The following is a 17,983-nucleotide window of genomic DNA, read 5'->3' on the forward strand; positions in this document are numbered from 1 at the left end:
AAAGTGGGTAATCAGTTCCTCTTGACAATCATGTGTGCCACAACCCGTTTTCCTGAAGCCATACCACTTTGAAAAATCACCGCTCCTACTGTAATTAAGGCTCTACTTAAATTCTTTTCAACATTTGGTCTGCCTAGAGCCGTTCAAACTGACCAAGGCAGCAATTTTCAGTCAAAACTGTTCAAGCAGACTTTACAATCACTTGGTATCAAACACTTCCCTTCCAGCCCTTACCATCCCCAGTCACAAGGTGCACTAGAAAGATAGCACCAGACCATAAAATTGATGATGCGAAAATATTGTCTGGTGACTGACAAGAACAGGATGAGGGACTGCCATTCCTACTGTTTGCAGCTCGTGAAGCAAACCAGGAGTCCCTTGGTTTCAGCCCTGCTGAACTAGTTTTTGGGCATAGCGTGAGAGGGCCACTAAAAACTCTGAAAGAACAGTTTTTATCTGATGTGCAGCCGCAATCAAATGTGCTTGAGTTTGTCACGCAGTGTCGGGAACGTTTGTACCATGCTTGTGCAATAGCTAAGAAGTCTCTGTCAGCAGCCCAAGGGAAAATGAAGCAGCAGTATGACAGGAAGGCAGTGCAGCATTATTTTAAACCTGGTGATCAGGTACTCATGTTGGTGCCCACATCTGGTCCATCTCTGTCAGCCCAATTTGCGGGACCATATGTGGTAGAGAGCAAAGTCAATGACACAGACTACATTGTTCGCACTCCGGATAGAAGGCGAAAAACACGGCTCTGCCATATAAGTATGCTGAAACTGTTTCACTCCAGGGAAGGCGATCGTGAGGGCTCCATCTCACTCATTTCTGTGCCCATAAACCATGATGATGGTTTGGTGAAGGGTAGTGAAGGTCAGCAGAGTGGCAGGCTCGCAAACTCAGAGGTTCTTGGTGCCTTAGACACGTACCTCTCCTATCTTCCTCATGACGAGAAAGATGACGTGAAAAATCTGATCCAAGCGCACCCTAATCTGTTTGGGGATGTACCATCTAGAACCGCAGTGTTAAAGCACGACATTGACATGGGTGATGCGTGTGCTATTAAGCAACACACATACCGGTGCCCCCCACTCAAGAGGGAATTAATGAAAAAAGAGGTACAGTACCTGCTTGAAAATGGTTTGGCGATACCTAGCCGTAGCTCTTGGAGCTCTCCATGTCTGCTGACACCAAAGTCGGATGATTCTCTTCGTTTTTGTACTGATTTTAGGAGGGTAAATGCAGTCACAGTCCCTGACTCATACCCGTTGCCTCGCATGGAAGACTGCATAGACAGTATTGGAGCCGCCACCTAAATACCAAAGCTAGATCTGTTAAAAGGGTACTGGCAGGTTCCTCTAACTAGCAGAGCCTCTGATATTTCAGCATTTGTTACTCCAGACCATTTCTTGCAGTACACAGTGATGCCGTTTGGCATCCGGAATGCACCAGCCACTTTCCAATGACTTATGAACTTTGTGTTAGCGGACATTAACAATTGTAATGTGTATTTGGATGACATTGTGGTTCTTCTTGCTGGACCGATCATGTGAGTACTCTGAGGGATGTTTTTGCTCGTTTAACCCAGGCTTCCCTAACTCTGAACCTGGCAAAGTGTGAATTTGCCAAGGCGGTAGTGACATACCTCGGAAAACAAGTAGGACATGCCCAGGTGCGCCCCGTGAATGCAAAAGTGGAGGCCGTACTGAGCTACCCGGTTCCCACCACAAGACGGGAGCTCAGGCGCTTCTTGGGTCTAGTGGGCTACTACAGATGTTTCTGCCGGAACTTTTCGACAGTAGTGGCTCCCCTGACTCATCTGTGCAGTCCAAAGGAACCCTTCATATGGACTGCTGAGTGCCAACATGCATTTGACTGTGCCAAGTCTCTCCTTTGCAGTGCCCCTGTACTGGCTGCTCCGGACTTCAGCAAGGCCTTCAAGCTGGAAGTGGACGCAAGCGCTACTGGCGCTGGAGCAGTACTGTTACAGGATGGAGTTGATGGCATCAGTCACCCGGTTTCCTACTTCCCAGCTAAGTTCAAGCCTCATCAACTCAACTATTCCACCATTGAGGTGTGTTCCAGCTCGTCAGCCACAGCATATAGTCTGCCATCCTAAACTGCCACACCCCTTCCATGTCCCCCATTTCATTTTTGGTGTGTGTGTGTGTGTGTGTGTGTGTGTGTGTGTGTGTGTGTACTTGAACTCTGTGAAACTTTGGTTTTCTTTCTTTTATTGTAAGCAAAGGTGTGCCCTTACTGTGTTAATTAGTTCGTCGTTGTGGAAGCAGGTAGGGGTTCTCTGCCATTTTTGTTTCAACTGTTTTCTCCTGTTTTGGTTAGACAGGGAGCTCAGCCATTGTATTTTGTTTTGGTTAGAGAGTACTTGGTTTGATTTTTAGCTAAAGGGGGTGTTTTGTTTGTTGTTTTGGCCTTGGAGACCCTGAAGAAAAGAGCTTCCCTGTGTTTATTTTTACTGTAGTAGTTTTGGGCAATAAATCTTGTTTAATGACATCTACAGTATTCTCCGGTAGTTCATGTTTTCTCTTTCACTTTGTGTTACCCCTCACCCCAGTCAACACTTCGTTTTTAAGTGGGGCGTAAAACAGGTAAAATATATTTTACAGATTATTAGCCAATCCAAAATTGAAAGTACTCTTTTCTACTTTAAATATTACTGAGAATGAAGTGTATTTAAAATCTTCAAAAGACTACAAAAGCACAATAAAACATCTAAAGTAGGGCTAAAGCAGTAATCAACCCAGCCTCATATAAATTTTAGCAGTTTTTAGAGAAAGTCCACACAGACTAAGACGTGTAGTGCATTAAAAAAAAAGAAGTGCATAAATGATTTTTTTTTTTATTCTGGTTTGAATTTTTCCTGGAGGGTAGAGCATGATTGTATCCCTAACTGTGGCCACATATGTCTCTTTAGCCAATTTTAGGCATCCCTTGTTGACAAGATCCTCGCATCGTACACCAAAGCTAAAACAGGCAGTCTCCTTTCCAGGGACAAGGTCCAGCATATTTTCCGCACTGGTAGGTGCCTTGCTGGCTGTCTGCTCCGCTCCATCTAGGAACCGCATGACACTAGGGTGAGGAAAAGGGCAGCTAGGATTGCCAGTGACCCTAAACATCTAGTTAACCATCTGTTCCAAAGCTTTGCATTCTGAGATGGTCCACAGTACCCTGACTCACCTGTCCGTACCTCCAGCCTCTATGCACAAGCTATCAGTCAACATGTTTTAGCAAGACTCAACTCTGTGAATGGAAGAATTGTCTCTCTTATGTCTATTAATATTTAAGCATTTTAAATTTGCATGATAATCACAATATTTACTGTCTGTATAACCCGGTGTGAATGCATGCTATGGCACATTTTAGCCTCATAGTCTCCGATGGGGATAATTCACTGCGTATATCTCTCTCTCTTCAGTGTAACTTATTCTGGACTTACCTTAAAATAATGCATTCTCATTCCACTCGCTCTCAAAGCTACAACTGCACTGTTTGTAAGAGTTCCCAAATGTACATTTGTAACAGTTTCTCATTGTATATGTTGTCCCGTGTTTTCTTTTTGAATGTGTCTCCTCTCTGTTTCACGTGCATTCTGTTGCCACATCCTGTTCACATTGTTTCTGTATGTAAGTGACAGAAATGAAGAAAAATAAGCAGCTGACACATTCTTTGCTTTAAATTTCTAAATATTTTCAAAGTAAAGGTGTTGGTAAGTAGTAACTTAAACAGGTGAGGCATAAGGATCCAGAGACTCCTCCCCTCTCACCTCTGTAATTTCTGCCTAAGATCATAGGCCAATTAGCCAGGCAGCATGTGGAGGTTTAACTGCAGTCACAGTTTCTCATTTAGCCATGAAACTTTCAGTCCCTGACCCGAGGAAAATGGTCATTGGTGACTGAAGCATGAACTTAATGATATAGTTTCTGTTTTAACTGATATTGTTTCTCATAATTGAACTCGTGCTGCACTCTCTGGAAAAGCATTACAGATAAGAAAAACACTACCCCCCCGTATTTTAAAATAGAAGTGTAACAACAGTGTTTCCCCTCCTCAAATTAAAGCCTATAGACCCTGTTTAAAAAAGAAACAAATATCTAATTCCTGATAATTCTACTAAGCATCCTTCCTTCACCATTAAATGTTTTTTCCCATTTCGCCCCCTCAGATAATTTCCCTCAGTGGCCAAAAGGGGGCAACAATGTGGCACTGTTCACCCTCCTGACGCAACAAAACCCCAGCAGCAACACTTGGCTATCCTCGCTGTCTCCTTCGCACGCACTCCCTCTGTTACGAGCCTCCCTTATATATTTTTTCTTCTAAAACTTTCTCTTTTTACCCCTTTGTGTTTTTCCCTCTAAAAATAAAGATCTGTAGCGTTAAAATGCAGGTAAGATGATATGAACACACCAACTCACAAACACTAAGAGGGAAAAATAAAACAAAAACTAACTAACTACATAAAAAGTCCAGTTTAATGTAAGAAAATCGTATCTGTGCACCTTCACCTCGTTTCTTTCTGTTCGCCACTCTGGCTGTGGTTGTGTGTTTGTGTGTCTGTGTAGTGCTGAAGGAACAGCGCCGTTCGCGTGGGGAGCGAGAGCAGCCCGGTGCAGTCTGTCCCAGTCATTTCTATCAATGTCTCATCTCAACAACACAAACCCTCCGTGTTACCCACGACAGTAAACCAGCTGACATGGGCACGGGTTTAAACATCAGCACACACAAAAACACAGAAACAAGAAAAATGATATTCCTTTAATTTCTTTTTTCTTTTTTTCTTTGCCCAAAGCTCCCTCTCTCTCTCTCCCTCTCTCTCTCTCTCTCTCTCTCTCTCTCTCTCTGGCTTCTCTGCGCTCTCTTGTGGACTCTCTTAAGGCACTTTGGATAAAAGCCTCCGCGAGAAATGGCAGATTTCATGTCTCTTATCTGTCTTTCTGTGGGCAGGTAGTAAAGTATCTGAGGGAAACGGATGAGCAGGGTAAGTATTTCTGGAAGAGAGGGGGAAAAGAGGCGCTGTTTCAGCCACCGAATCAAAAGTGGTGTTCCTCCTTTGTGGTTTAATCAGAGGAGCAGACACTTTCCTCCTTCCAGTCTCCTCTTCTTCTGGTCCCTTCATCGTTCTGTAGCTTAAAAAAGGGAGGAGATACTGCTCCCCCTGTTCCTCCTCCCCATCTCCTCATTCCTCTTCATCGGGTTGGTGGACGACCCAGAAGAAGCGGCTGAAGGCTTCACGCTCTCCCCTCCTCTCCCTTTTCTCCCAGCGCTACGAGAAGGATTTCCAAAAGTCATTTCAAGTAGACTTTTTTTGTGATTTTGGCAGCAAAGCACATTCCGGGATTGTGTCCAGGAAAGAAAAAAGGTTGGTTTAACACTCTGACCTGTAAGGGACACATTCCTGGAGAGGAAGAAAAGTAAGAAAAGGGGGAGAGCAAAGAGGAGACAGCAGAGAGAAATGGAGAACACGCGCAAGCTATTATTTCCAAAAAGGTCTTTTGGGGAAAATTAGGGGAAAGCGGAAGCCTGTTCCTGAATTACTGCGCTGTAAGTAATCGACCGCTGATTGAGTATGGACTCATTGTTTTTATGAGCTGATAGATTGGCTGACTGACTTCTGGAGATTTTTAACGGACAAACTTTGAGCTGTTGGAGTGGATGTGAGGAGAAAGGTGAACGGTGCACTGCAGCTTGATTCTCATGCCTCTCCAGCAGCCCCTCTGGATCTACTTATTGATGAATCGATACACTGACGATATCAACCCACAAAGCTGGAACCTGCAGATTATTACTTGGTCATTAAGGACACATTTCCTGTCATTCCCTTCAGCTGTCTTGCAAGCAGTGAAACTTGGAATGAACCTTATATAAAGGAATTATACATGACTTTTAGAGAGATCATAAATCATAAAATATTAAGTACCTCAACATTTCTGTGGGCACACATTGACTGCTGCTGGCGCGTTAAATCCCCTGTAGAGATATTATAGGGACAGAGAAAAACCTCCACAAAGTGCAACAAGGACGAACATAAAGGCGTCATTTCTACTACAGCGCCACAGTATGAATATTGTAAGAATTTAATAGAGATTATTTGAGTGCCAGCGCTTCTCGGGATTCCAGTTTGGAGATTGGAAGTTATTTTTGGCTGCGCAAAGTAGAGCGACTCTTCCACACCATTGCCCGGACAGAGTCAGAGAAAAGACTGAACACAGAGGTCTGTACCTGCTTTTTCTTTGTCTTCCATCCTGTCCTGGAAGAAAGGAGCGGGATACACGGAGGGCGGAGGAAAGGAAAGGAAAGCTAGAGAGAAAGAGAGAGGGAGAGCGGGGGAGATGCCTAACTGCGGTTAATTGGAGGAGACTTTATCCTACCAACATCTCGGAGAAAGAAGGAGAGAAGAGGAAAAGGGATTTTATTCCTTTTATAGCCAGAGAGGCTGTCTGAGGGTCTACATCTCATTTTTGGGGGGCAGAGGAGAGAAGAAAACAACCTTCTTCGGCTGTTTATTTACGCTTATATCGTCCCGTCACTTTGGAGAGGAGGAAAGAAAAGAGAGCCAGTGCTGGGATTATTTTTTTTAACCTTTGTGTCTGGTCAAGATTCCGTTATCTGCTTGGATTCAGGATTAGTTCCTCTGAAACACCAGGTAAGAGGATGTCACGCTCCGATTTAACGCCTATGTGCGCGTAATGAGTGCGGGTGATGAGTTTACTTCTCGTGCTGAGTGTGTGTGCGCGCTGGCCGAGTATACGAGATAGCGAGGGCGCGAGTCACAGAGAGAGAAAGAGCGAGAGAGCAGGGAGTGCGCCTGATCCTCGCGTGTGTGTGTGTTTGTCAGAGGTGAGAGACTCAGGTGAAGAAGAGCATTTTTACGCGCGAGGAAAGGGGGAGAGAACACGGGTGTCGTTTATTTAGGACGTGCGTCCATTCGTTAGTTACAATCGTTTTGATTGGATACAAATTCAGGCTTTGACACTTTGATTGGACAGTTTTGGTTTTTAAACTCACTGCAAGGCCAACAGGCTGCCTGCTATTCATGCATCAGCGTACACGTGGGCGGATAAAATAACACGAGTGTGCTAAAAGCTGGACATCGCGGGTGAATCGCATTTCCTCCAGGGAAGCTCAGGGACTCTCAGCCAGAGTTGTAGTGCGATATAAAGAGTCGGCATCCAAGCAGGAAATATTGTTCATTCTGAACTCACATCCGTGTCTCTAAGGTTGCAGAGGACTCAGCGGTCTCTTTGCGGTCGTTATTCTGCGTCGCTTGTCTCCTTCTTTGCTATTCCTTCCCACCTCAGTCTTGTTGCACACGCGCTTGTCATTTGTGTCCTTTTCTTTGTATGTTTGCGTGACCTGGCAGTTTGTCTCGCTCTGGTCCCTTTGGGGTCATTTTTTATGTCTTATGATCTTTAAGTTTTGCATCTTATTGTGTCTCTCTGGTTATTTCACTTCTTTAGCAGCTCCAGTACTTATTTCTGAAGTCCTAGTTTATTTACCTTCTGCTCAGGTATACTCATCATATGCTCTTAACAAATACAGGCATTAAAACAAACAAACAAAAAAATACTGGATATGCTCCAAAATGTCTCCTCGGCTGCGTGGGACGATGCATCTTTGGGTGAAAGAGTGTCGTTTAGGTTCCACTGTATAATTTTCCCATTTGTTCAAGTCTTCCCAAACACAGATGACCGTTTGTCTGAGTGCTTTACAAACAAGCAGGTGCTCTCTCACTCCCCATTCCCTCTCTCTCTCTCTCTGTGAGGATGAACAGAGAGAGACTGTGTGCGTGTGCGTGTGTAAGTGTATGTAAAAAAGATGTGTAGTGCCAGAAGGCAGTGGCAGAAAGTGTGAGTTTATAGTTTTAACACTTTGTGTGAGAGGAAAAAGGAAGAACAGACGTGTATTCAAAGTGTGCATGTGAGTGCATTGCAATGCACCAGCAGGATACACACACACACACACACACACACACACACACACACACACACACACACACACACACACACACACACACACACACACGTGCGCGCACACACGGGGTGGGATGTTGGGAGTTTAATTATATTGGGCGTTTAGCAATAAGGTGCGCATCAATCGTCAGAATGGACGGAGGCCGTGCACCCACCAGAAACTGCAGGGGTGTGCGCGCTGATTTATTGTGTGAAGCTGATGTCATATAGATCTGATCAGCAGGTAGATGAACCGGCGGCAGGACGACTCTGTCACACTGACCAGCATCAGCCATCTATTACAAAGATGGAGAAGGGGGTGGGAGTAATTTACAGCAGGGGCGCAGAGATGGGAGATTGAAGGTACTGGAGAAACATCGGGGCAACAGAAGAGCAGTGGTGAGAATGTTCAGATCCATTACAGCGATGTGTCAGAACAGTCCTGCAAGCGAAGCTGTCAAAGTAAAAGAACTCATTACGCAGTAAATGGCCCTTGTGATTATTAATGTTAGTAATGTTATTGAGACTTTTCTCTTGTGATATTTTAGATTATTTGAGCCGTGTAACCCTCAAACTGTTCCAGCTGCAACAACAACTAACCTGTCCCTGCACACCTTCACTCTGTTTGTGTGTTGGTGTGGAGCCTCTGACACATTAAGTGGTATTCCAAACCATCTTGCATAAAGTGGACGTAACTTGGCCTTAATAGATCCATCCAATGGTAGCAGAATAAATGCTGATTGGAGTATTATGTTTCCATCAGAGAAAGGTGAAAACATAATAAAAAGTCCCATATTTTCCATCTCACTCAACGCCTGACTGTGCTCAGTCTAGTTGGCCTGTCGTAGAAAATACCCTTAAAAAGTTGGAAGTGTGCCCAAAGCTGGAAGGTATTTATAAAGATTTTCATCACATGTAAATTTTCCGTCTGAATAAAACATTCCCACATTTGGCAACAGCTTCACAGCTGTAAAGCCGAACGACCGTGGGCTATATGGATTAGAAAGACTTGGGAGAATTTTCAAAAGCATCATGTATCCTTATCCTCATCAGCAGGTCACAGCCCGATTAGAGAAACTTTCTGCTTTGTTTTCATCTCACCATAACTGCAAACTCGAGATACTGGAGAAAATATAAGTCAGAAATTGATTTATTTGAACCTGTTGAGTCCAATTAAACTGCAACTTTACCAAGTTTGACACCAAACAATGCTGGATACATTTGAAATATGTAAATGTTGAACCGCACACTTCTATGTACATGCGTAAAAATGATCAAGATACCTGAAAAGTGCACTTTTCTGCGACGCTTCAGTCAGTGCGTTTAGCTGCCCTCAGATTCTGGAGACAGCAATGAGAGAAAACTTAGACACAGAAAAGAGAAAAAAAGGATGAAACTAAAGATCAGTAGCAAGAAGTACAACGCGCTCACAGCAGGCGGAACCACGGAAAGTTGGAAGAGGAGCAGAAAAGAGGGGTGATGAGGAAGAAGGGGAGAGGAGGAGTATAGCGCAGAGGGAATTGCTGCTGTTTCTTCCATTATAATTGTTTCGAGGCAAAGCTAATTCAGTTGAGCACCTGTTATATATTGAATCCTTGTTAAAACGATGCAATATACTGTACAAACTGAAAAAAGACTTTTAATGTCAACATTGAGCTATAATAGCTCTGCACTTACAAAAAAAGAGAAATTTTGCCATAAGGGACAAAATGATTTGCAAAAGAGCTGAGGAGGAAGGAGACTCGTACAAGGAGGGAAGAGGAGATAAAGTGAAATAAGAAGAGAGAACAGATTTAAAGACATGAAGCAAGAAGAGAAGAGAGAGAGAGAGTCATAAATTGTGGAGGGGATGATGAGGTACGAAGAGATGCTGGAAATATATGGGAGGAGGAAGATTGGCTGGAACGACAGCGGGATGAATGAGAGCGAGTGTGAGACAGATATACAGGGGATGATGTTGAGGACACTATTCTATGCTATACATTTATGCATTATCTTCTCAGATTTAAGTTGGAAAAGATGTTGATTTCAAACTTCACAACTTCTTTCCAGGCACTTTCCTAAACAGCAGTGAGGAAGGATTTCCTTTAAGACAAAGACAGACTCGCCTGTGTTACTTACCATCGCTTTGGGCCTGTTGTCCCACTGTGAAGAATTAGATTCTCTAACACAAACAAAAGTCACCTCAAGCTATTGCTGTGGGAGCACTACAGTGCAAAAATGAAAACTCACAACATGCGTTGAAGGTTAAGACATTTTTTATACTAGAATATCCACTTTATTTTAATATTTGTACACACCTGATGATTCCATGCCTGTTTTTATGTCTGTGTTTAAGCATTAACCCGGGGACGTGGAAACATTTATTGTCTGATTTAAAACTGGAAAACGTGATCTTTCCCCAACCTTAAGCAAAGGTCTTGTGCTGCCTGAACCTACATGTGAACCCAGCCTTGGGTGTGAGCCGAGCAGTTTGAAGCCGCTCACAAGTGTTACCTCTGCAATTACACAACATTTAAAGATAACTTGGAAAGCCACTATATAGAAATGCCTTTTATTTGTACAGGCAAGCTTGGTATACAGCATATTGTATATGCTGGATTTATTACATCTTAATCAGGCAGTTTCAAATAAGTAAAATTCTCCTTTATGAGGGAGACTCGAGAACAAGAAACAAAACATTTTAGGACAGTTTGGAGTCCTTACCATTTGTATGTGTAGACTACATCAAGCCACTTCTAGCAAGCTTTGTATGTACATATGAAATATGTAAAGTTAGGGTTTTACTGGATCTTGAATTTCATTTTCAAGATTTAAATGGGAGATGCAATGCTTTAGAAGCTTAAGCAGAGACGTTTTATATATGAATACTGTTAGAGTTCTTCTTGACTGTAAAGCCTGTTCATATAGAGAACTGTGGGGGTTTTGTGCACAATGCAGGGCAACCTTCATATAACTCAGTCATTCTCTACACAAAGCCTAGCTTAAGTTTACAATATAAATGTTAAATGAAAGTCTGCTGCATATATACTTCTAAGACATTGTGTGTGCTGGTCAGCTTTAATTGCAGGAAAGGCACAGGCACATATGCAGGATACCATGAACCCACTCTTTTCTGTATTCAGAACTAGTGTGGGATTAGGGAGCGCTAGCTGAATGGTGTTTAAATGAGAATGAGTGTGAGCCAGGGCCTTGGCTGGGGTGGGTGAGCTGGACCTACTGCTGCGGACGACGTTTCCAGTGTGAAGAATGAAATTTAGATTTCAGCAATTAAAAGTTGATGTTTATTCATGTGTAACATGTACGCAATGACAAACTCTTCTAATCCAGAAAGGTCCCAGTACAAGAACCAGGCTATATCAGTTACTAATATGCAACTAACTGAAAAGGCTGTGACTTGAACAGGTATAGCATTGTAGCATATAGCATAGTATAGAAGCTTCTTGGAGGTAAGAAGGTTTAGAAACTTCTGAAAAACACTTGTTATCAGGTTGATTAATCAAGTTGCAAACTCGTTGTTTAGATCTCACCTTTCGTGGGAACGCAGCTACACCTACGAATGTTCACTTTTGACCTTAAAGTTGTGAATTTAGGATGCTCAACCTCTTCAGGGGGAAATTAAAAATCAGTCAAAGACTTAAAGGGTTCATCTAAAATCGAATTATTTGTTTAACTCTTCTTTCTCTTTACCCGCTTCACGGAGCTTGATTTATTTGGAGCTCTGCTCTTCTCCGCTCTGGATTTGTCTCTTGTGTTTTACATCGAACCCTCTGATCAGTCGTATGCCGCATGGCATGTGCGATATTATTATGACTTGTGTATTGCAACATTTCAAAGAGCAGCTTTGATCAAAGTATTGTCATACAATGTGGGAATCCTTATTCTTCAGTGAAAATCCGGCATAATTTAATCTCATGCAAGATAAAATGATCAAGGAGCCTATTTTGTGTCATATGAAAGAACTCGTTCAGTGGCAAGAAGCAGTTATACATCAGACTCGTGGTTAATTCTTTATTGAATATATGAAAAACATTAGAACACTTTTTTGCGATAAAAGAAGTGGAAACTCCCATGTAGCATGTGTATACTTGCATATTCTGTGTATTGCAGTTCTACTTAAAAATAGCTCACCTTTTCTTAGTTTTTGTAATGTTTTTTCAGAGACAGCCATCTTGTCTAAATAAAAATGCTTTTGGATTGTATTACAAGAAAACTCAGGGTGTTTAATCTGCAGTGGTCAGCTCCACTGCCTGAATGATCAGACTTAGGCTACGTTCACTCTGCAGGTGTTAATGCTCAATTCCGATTTTTTTGATCAAATCCAATTTTTTTGTCTGCTCGTTCACACTACAAATAAAATGTGACAGCAAACGCGCTCTAGTGTAAACGCTCCAAGCGGCCGCATGCACAAAAGACGACGTCACACACAACGTGCTCTGTTTAGACTCAGAGCAAACAGTATTGTTTGACTGAAGGCCTTAATATAAAGACTTGTTTCGGACTTTACATTTCCCAATTTTGCTTTAAGTTATAAAGTTATTTTGTTATTTACACTTGGCCTAATAATGATCCTTATTGCTGTTTTAGAGAGGAGCGGTGTTTCAAAGGATAGTTGCAGATTTGTCAGAATCTGTAGATTATACAGTACAAATAAAATGTTCACGTTTCTCCAACGTTGTCTTCCCAACAGTTTCACTGGATGTCCAGGAAGCTTTCGTGATGTCTTCTCCAGCGCTGATAATTGGCGTCTGTCTTGTGTCAGTGACATAAAAGACGGATTTAATGCGACATGACCATTCAAACAGCAGTCGCTTTCTAAAACATCAGATATGTATCAGATTCAGTACCACATACGAAAGTGACCGAGATCGGATTTGAAAATATCGGATTTGTGCTGTTCACACTGTCATACCATGATCGGATATGGGTCGCATAGGGTCAGAAAAGATGCGCTTTCGCCTGCAGTGTGAATGTAGCCTAAAAGAACATTTCAACATATGAGTTACATTTTTCTGCTTTATAAAAAGAGTGATTAAAAATTTCAGGGTAACCGAAATGAAGGGTTTACAGATTTGAGTAATATTCTATTTGCAGAAATGTTAGACAAGGAGATCAATGCTACTCTCATATGTCTAAATATAAAGCTTTAAAAATGTAAAATGTTTCTGTGTCTTTACTCTGGCCTAGCATGTTAGCCAACTCTACAGTGATGAGCGGGTAGAAGAGAGAGACACTGCTGTAATTTTGCTGTTGCTAGTTTGCTCTGGTTTTGCCTTTTCCGTGGCAAACATCATACAAATCAAACAGCTAAATAAAACTGATAGACTAGAATAGTTCTTCAAAAGTTCAAACTGTGGGTGTGTATTTATGCTAGCCTAGTTTGCTAGCCAGCAATCTTTAGTGCTTGGACCAGCTCTTCAGTGAGACGTAGGAGAAACATCTCATCTCAGACTGCACAAGTAAAAACCAATTTACATAGCACCACCGATTTTCTGCCATAGTCCCCTACTCTAAAGTCTATTTGCATGTAACCTATGTAAACCCAGTTTCTAATGAGCTACCACAGAGCCCATCCTTACAGCAGGAATGATGATGCATTTCTGCAAACCGAGTTATCAGTAAAATCTGCTTCAGAAACAGGAACGTCACAGCTTCAGGATTATTACACCCACCACCAGAGATGGAAGGCGCTAAGTATTAAAGTATTAAAGAGGACTCCAGCTACATAGCACATGGTCTGTTCTCATTTCTTTTCTTAGGAAAACACCTACAGAGCATCAGAGCTAAGACTAGCCACCTCAAAGTTTTTACCCCCAGGCAGGAGCATTTTACATAACCCATCCTTTCTCTATATATCTATGTATCCCCTACAAATGTTTTTACCTACTTCTGCTGCTGTAGCTCATCTGCCTCCAGGTTTAACAATGCATACCTCGACTGGTTACTTAGTAGTTATTTGAGTTACTTTTAGATCAAAACAGTCTGGCCATTCTTATCTAACCTCTGACATCAACTCAGAGAACTGCTGCTCTCTGGATATTCTCTGTTTTTCTCTGTAAACCCTAGAAATGGTTGTGGAGCAACCAGCCACATTCAAATTTGCCTATTTTTTCTTTCTTCCCAAACGTAATGCTCGGGTTGAGCTTCAGCAGGCCACTTTGACCATGTTAACATGACTACATGCATTGGGTTGCTGCCATGTGATTGGCTGATTAGACATTTGCTTTAACAAGTTTTTTAAGCAAAGTTGAGTTTAATTCTGAAAATTTCAGCAAATGTTTTAAAGAAGTAAAAAACTCTTCCTGTATCAGACAAATATCTAATAGCCAGCATATCCATCTGACTCTGAAGTACTTTCATACCATGCCAAAGTACTATCCCAGAACAACATGGTCATAGCCTTGGGCAGGCCAGAAACCAGCAAGCACTGGTCATTTGAAATATCCCTGTTTCAGCGCACAGCTTGATAGCAATCGACAACAGCTTGACAGCTGTTTTAATCCTACTCATGGTGCTAATGGCTAATTGTTAGTCTTCCCACTGTGTTTATTAGACCATTTTTTTAAGTTCGAACACACTGTTTCAGAGAAATTATTGGAGTGGGTAGATTTCAAGTGTGGATCCAGGCAAGCGCTGGCAAACTACTCTACACTTCTGCTGTATTTAAGATGTAACAATTTGCTGCTCATCAGGCCTTTTAGTTCATTAGACATATTTTTTTCACATTTGTCTTTAAATAATAAATGTGCAATATCAATTTAAACCTACTTTATGTGTTTCCTCATTAATTTGTAAATTTATACAGCGAGGTCCTCCAAAATCTAATCAGATCATTTCTCCACCTGTGGTGTAACTTTAAGATATCATGCGCACAGAATCACAGATGCCAGCATGATGCATGATGGGTCACTTCCCATGTGCCACGCGAGGAGGGTTTGGGTGAGGTTAAATTGAACTTCTCCTCATTCCGGCTTTCAGAGAGGAGTCAACCTCTGCCCATAGGGACAAACTGCAAAACATTCAGACTAAGCTCTCAAAGCGGCCACCTCTAGCACTACATCCACTTCTGCTACTATGAATAATAGTAAAGCACATTGTTATGAAACTATTATGTTGCCGGCAGGTCATTTCACATGTCTCTGGAGGTCAGCCTCAGCTCAGACTGGCGCCCCACAGTTGATAAAGATTCGGTGACTCAGAGTCTTACTCATCATCGACAGGGTGGGGGCCTGCTGACGTGAAGGTTTAAATCAAGATGATCCAGTTGAATGTTGGTGTGCTCTACGTGATGACCTCAAAGTGCTGTTGAAGTGAGAGTGCTGACTTTCACTAACTAACCTCAGCAGAAAGACTGACATAGATATTTGTGGGGCAACGTACGTTCTGTCCATCAGGGTTAGAAAGCAGAAATACCATTTGCTGGTGTAGAAAGTTGAGTGTTTCCAGAAAGTACACACAGTTATTAACTCTCTTTGTGGAAGACATTTTGGTCAACGGCCTCTTTCTGGCACGGAGTCACTTGATAAAAGAGGCATTATGCTTTAATGAGACTGGATCCCAGAGTGAGACTGCATTTTTCTTCTTTGTCCTAAGTGGAGAAAAAAAGTTGAAGACACCTTGGCACCAGAGCAACAGCAGAGTATTTTATTTTGCTGCTGGGCTGTTTCACGTTACATTTGTTCTGGTAGAAGATAAACGACATCCTGCATTTAAACCCCTCTGTCTAAACAAGCAATAGACTTTAACCGTAAATGATCAGTATAAAGGAGATTTAGTTGTCACAATGAGTACCGTGTAAGTTTTCCATTTTTTTGTGTGTGTACGTGTTGACGAGTTTATAGTTAAGCCTTAAATGTACGAATCCCAAGCAAGCAGCAAGTGCTTTAGAAATCATGAAATAAATGTAGGGAATTCCAAGAAACTCCATGTATGGCTTAAAGGCATTTACTCTAAAGAACTGGGACACAAATGATTGTTTTTATTCACGTTACATCATTCCCTGTCTCCAAGAAATAGGGATATGGTTAAATAGGGTTTCTGTAGAAATAGAAAGTGTGTGTGTTCACTTCATGAATTTCTAATGTTTCTCTTCTGTGTAAATGAAAAGAGATCCATTGGGGTTAAACAGAGCTGATTACACAAAACCCTAATCTGTAATAATAATTAATTCGATGTTTGTTTGCTGTGTGTTCGCTGAATGATGGTGATGATGTTGGTGGGCTTGTGGTGGTAAAGCATCCAGAGGTAAATCTGCTGAACCTCAGTGCTAGCCGGTCTGGGTTGTAGACGCCCCTCCCTACAAATAAAGCCACAGGTTTTGGCTGAATAGTCAAAAACACGACATCCTTCTTAAACACAGTCTTGACCTTATAGCAAATGTCAGTGAAAGAACTAAAGGAGAATTCATTAGGAGTTAGGAAACGACAATCACAACGGAATCTAACCGCACTTAGATAATTTGCCCTGGAGAAGTGGATAACCATGTCAGAAGTATTTAATGAAAGAATAAAAACTGTTAGTGAAATTATTGCTCACCCACTTGTTTAGTTATATTTTCTCCCAACATTTTGATGGGAGCCAGATATTTTCTTTTTTAAAGCCTGAACCATGAAAAAATTGCCAAAAAATTCAAAGAGTTTAAAAAAATAGTTTTTATTGAACCTTCTGACAATTTTTTTATTCTTAAACATGTGTGATTTAGAATTTATTTAGATTTTTCAGGGAGACTAAAAATCACACTGATGATGTAGAAGTCTCTAAAAGTCATGTATTGAATATGATATGCTTGGTTTTAAAGGGTGAAGGCTTTCAGCACTCATGATGATGATGATAGTGCGTAATATCGTTTTCCAACAAACAGGCACATTGTCATAAACCTAATTAATCCAGAGTGGGCGCAAGATTACTCCTGAAGACAGTGGCCAGGATGGACATCGGCATTCTACCCAGTCACGTTTTATGTATGTTGCTAGAGTACATAGTACACCTCATAAGTTACTTTTAGTTATAGATCACAAATAGCTCTTTCAAACTGTGTATGATTATCTGATATTTCTACATGTACATTTTCATTAGGTCTTTGTCCTTCTCCACCACTGCTCTCATTTCCACACCATCCTCCTCAAACCTCATCTCCTGAAATGAAGTCAGGGCTCTAACACATGAAAACGTGCATAAACATGCCTATTTATTTACAACTATGTCGCACTTAACTGACAACACATCAGTTAAACAGCAACAACAGCTGGTTACAAGCTAATGTTAGGCTTGAAAGTTCTAAAAATCCCCTGTTAAATTACATTCTCACATCATGAGAGCTGTTTTTGCTGTGTGTCCCACAGTGTTAGATAAATTTCGAAGATGATTTTATTAATGACAGCTAACAGCAGCTATCAGTGCCAAAGTTTTACAGCCTCCTGTAAACTCCTCCTACTCCTAGAGAGTAAATAGAAGTGGACGCCCAGTATGCACAATTATTAGGCAAAAGAGTATTTTGGCCATATCATCATTTTTATGCATATTTTCCAACTTCAAGCTGTATAAACTTGAGTGCTTATTGGATTTAAGCATATCAGGTGATGTGTATTTGCCTGATGAATGAGGGTGTGGCCTAAGGAGATGAACACTCTATATATACTCTCTTCCTCAGGCAAAATGTTATTGAAAAGAAGGGTTTGCTATATTGGTCACTGATGTCAGAAATGTTGATATGTACATTATGAGTATTTTTATTATTCTCATTTTCACAGATGAAAATAAACTAGTGAGATGGGAAAATGTTTGTTTTTTCAGTTTGTTGCATAAAACTTCTGCACATTAATAGTTGCCTAATAATTGTGCTCATATATATATTCTCTTAAGAAAGACAAAACCTCACTTTTACTTTCCTAAACATTCAGGTTTAGGTTCATTAACATTTTGGATTGACCGAGAGCACTGGAGTTGTTCAATAATAAAAATAATCCTCAAAAATACAACTTGATTAGTATTTTTGAGGATTACACTGTGTGCACAAATAA

The 17,983-nt window shown here is 41.4% G+C and overlaps 1 protein-coding gene across 4 annotated transcripts in view; it reads left to right on the top strand.

Annotated features, from left to right (window-relative positions):
• Positions 1 to 4,885: 4,885 nt before the first annotated feature.
• The window catches only part of il1rapl2 (interleukin 1 receptor accessory protein-like 2), a 499,122-nt gene continuing 486,024 nt past the window's right edge, over positions 4,886 to 17,983 (top strand). For 2 of the 4 annotated variants that reach the window (XM_076890749.1, XM_024804223.2), the window contains exon 1: positions 4,886 to 6,658. The gene's annotated coding sequence lies outside the window, so the exon portion shown is untranslated. The remainder of the gene's footprint in view (positions 6,659 to 17,983) is intronic. The other 2 variants (XM_076890753.1, XM_076890760.1) reach the window with 1 other exon arrangement.

This window comes from Maylandia zebra, linkage group LG2 (assembly GCF_041146795.1).
Source record: "Maylandia zebra isolate NMK-2024a linkage group LG2, Mzebra_GT3a, whole genome shotgun sequence".
Lineage (NCBI taxonomy): Eukaryota > Metazoa > Chordata > Actinopteri > Cichliformes > Cichlidae > Maylandia > Maylandia zebra.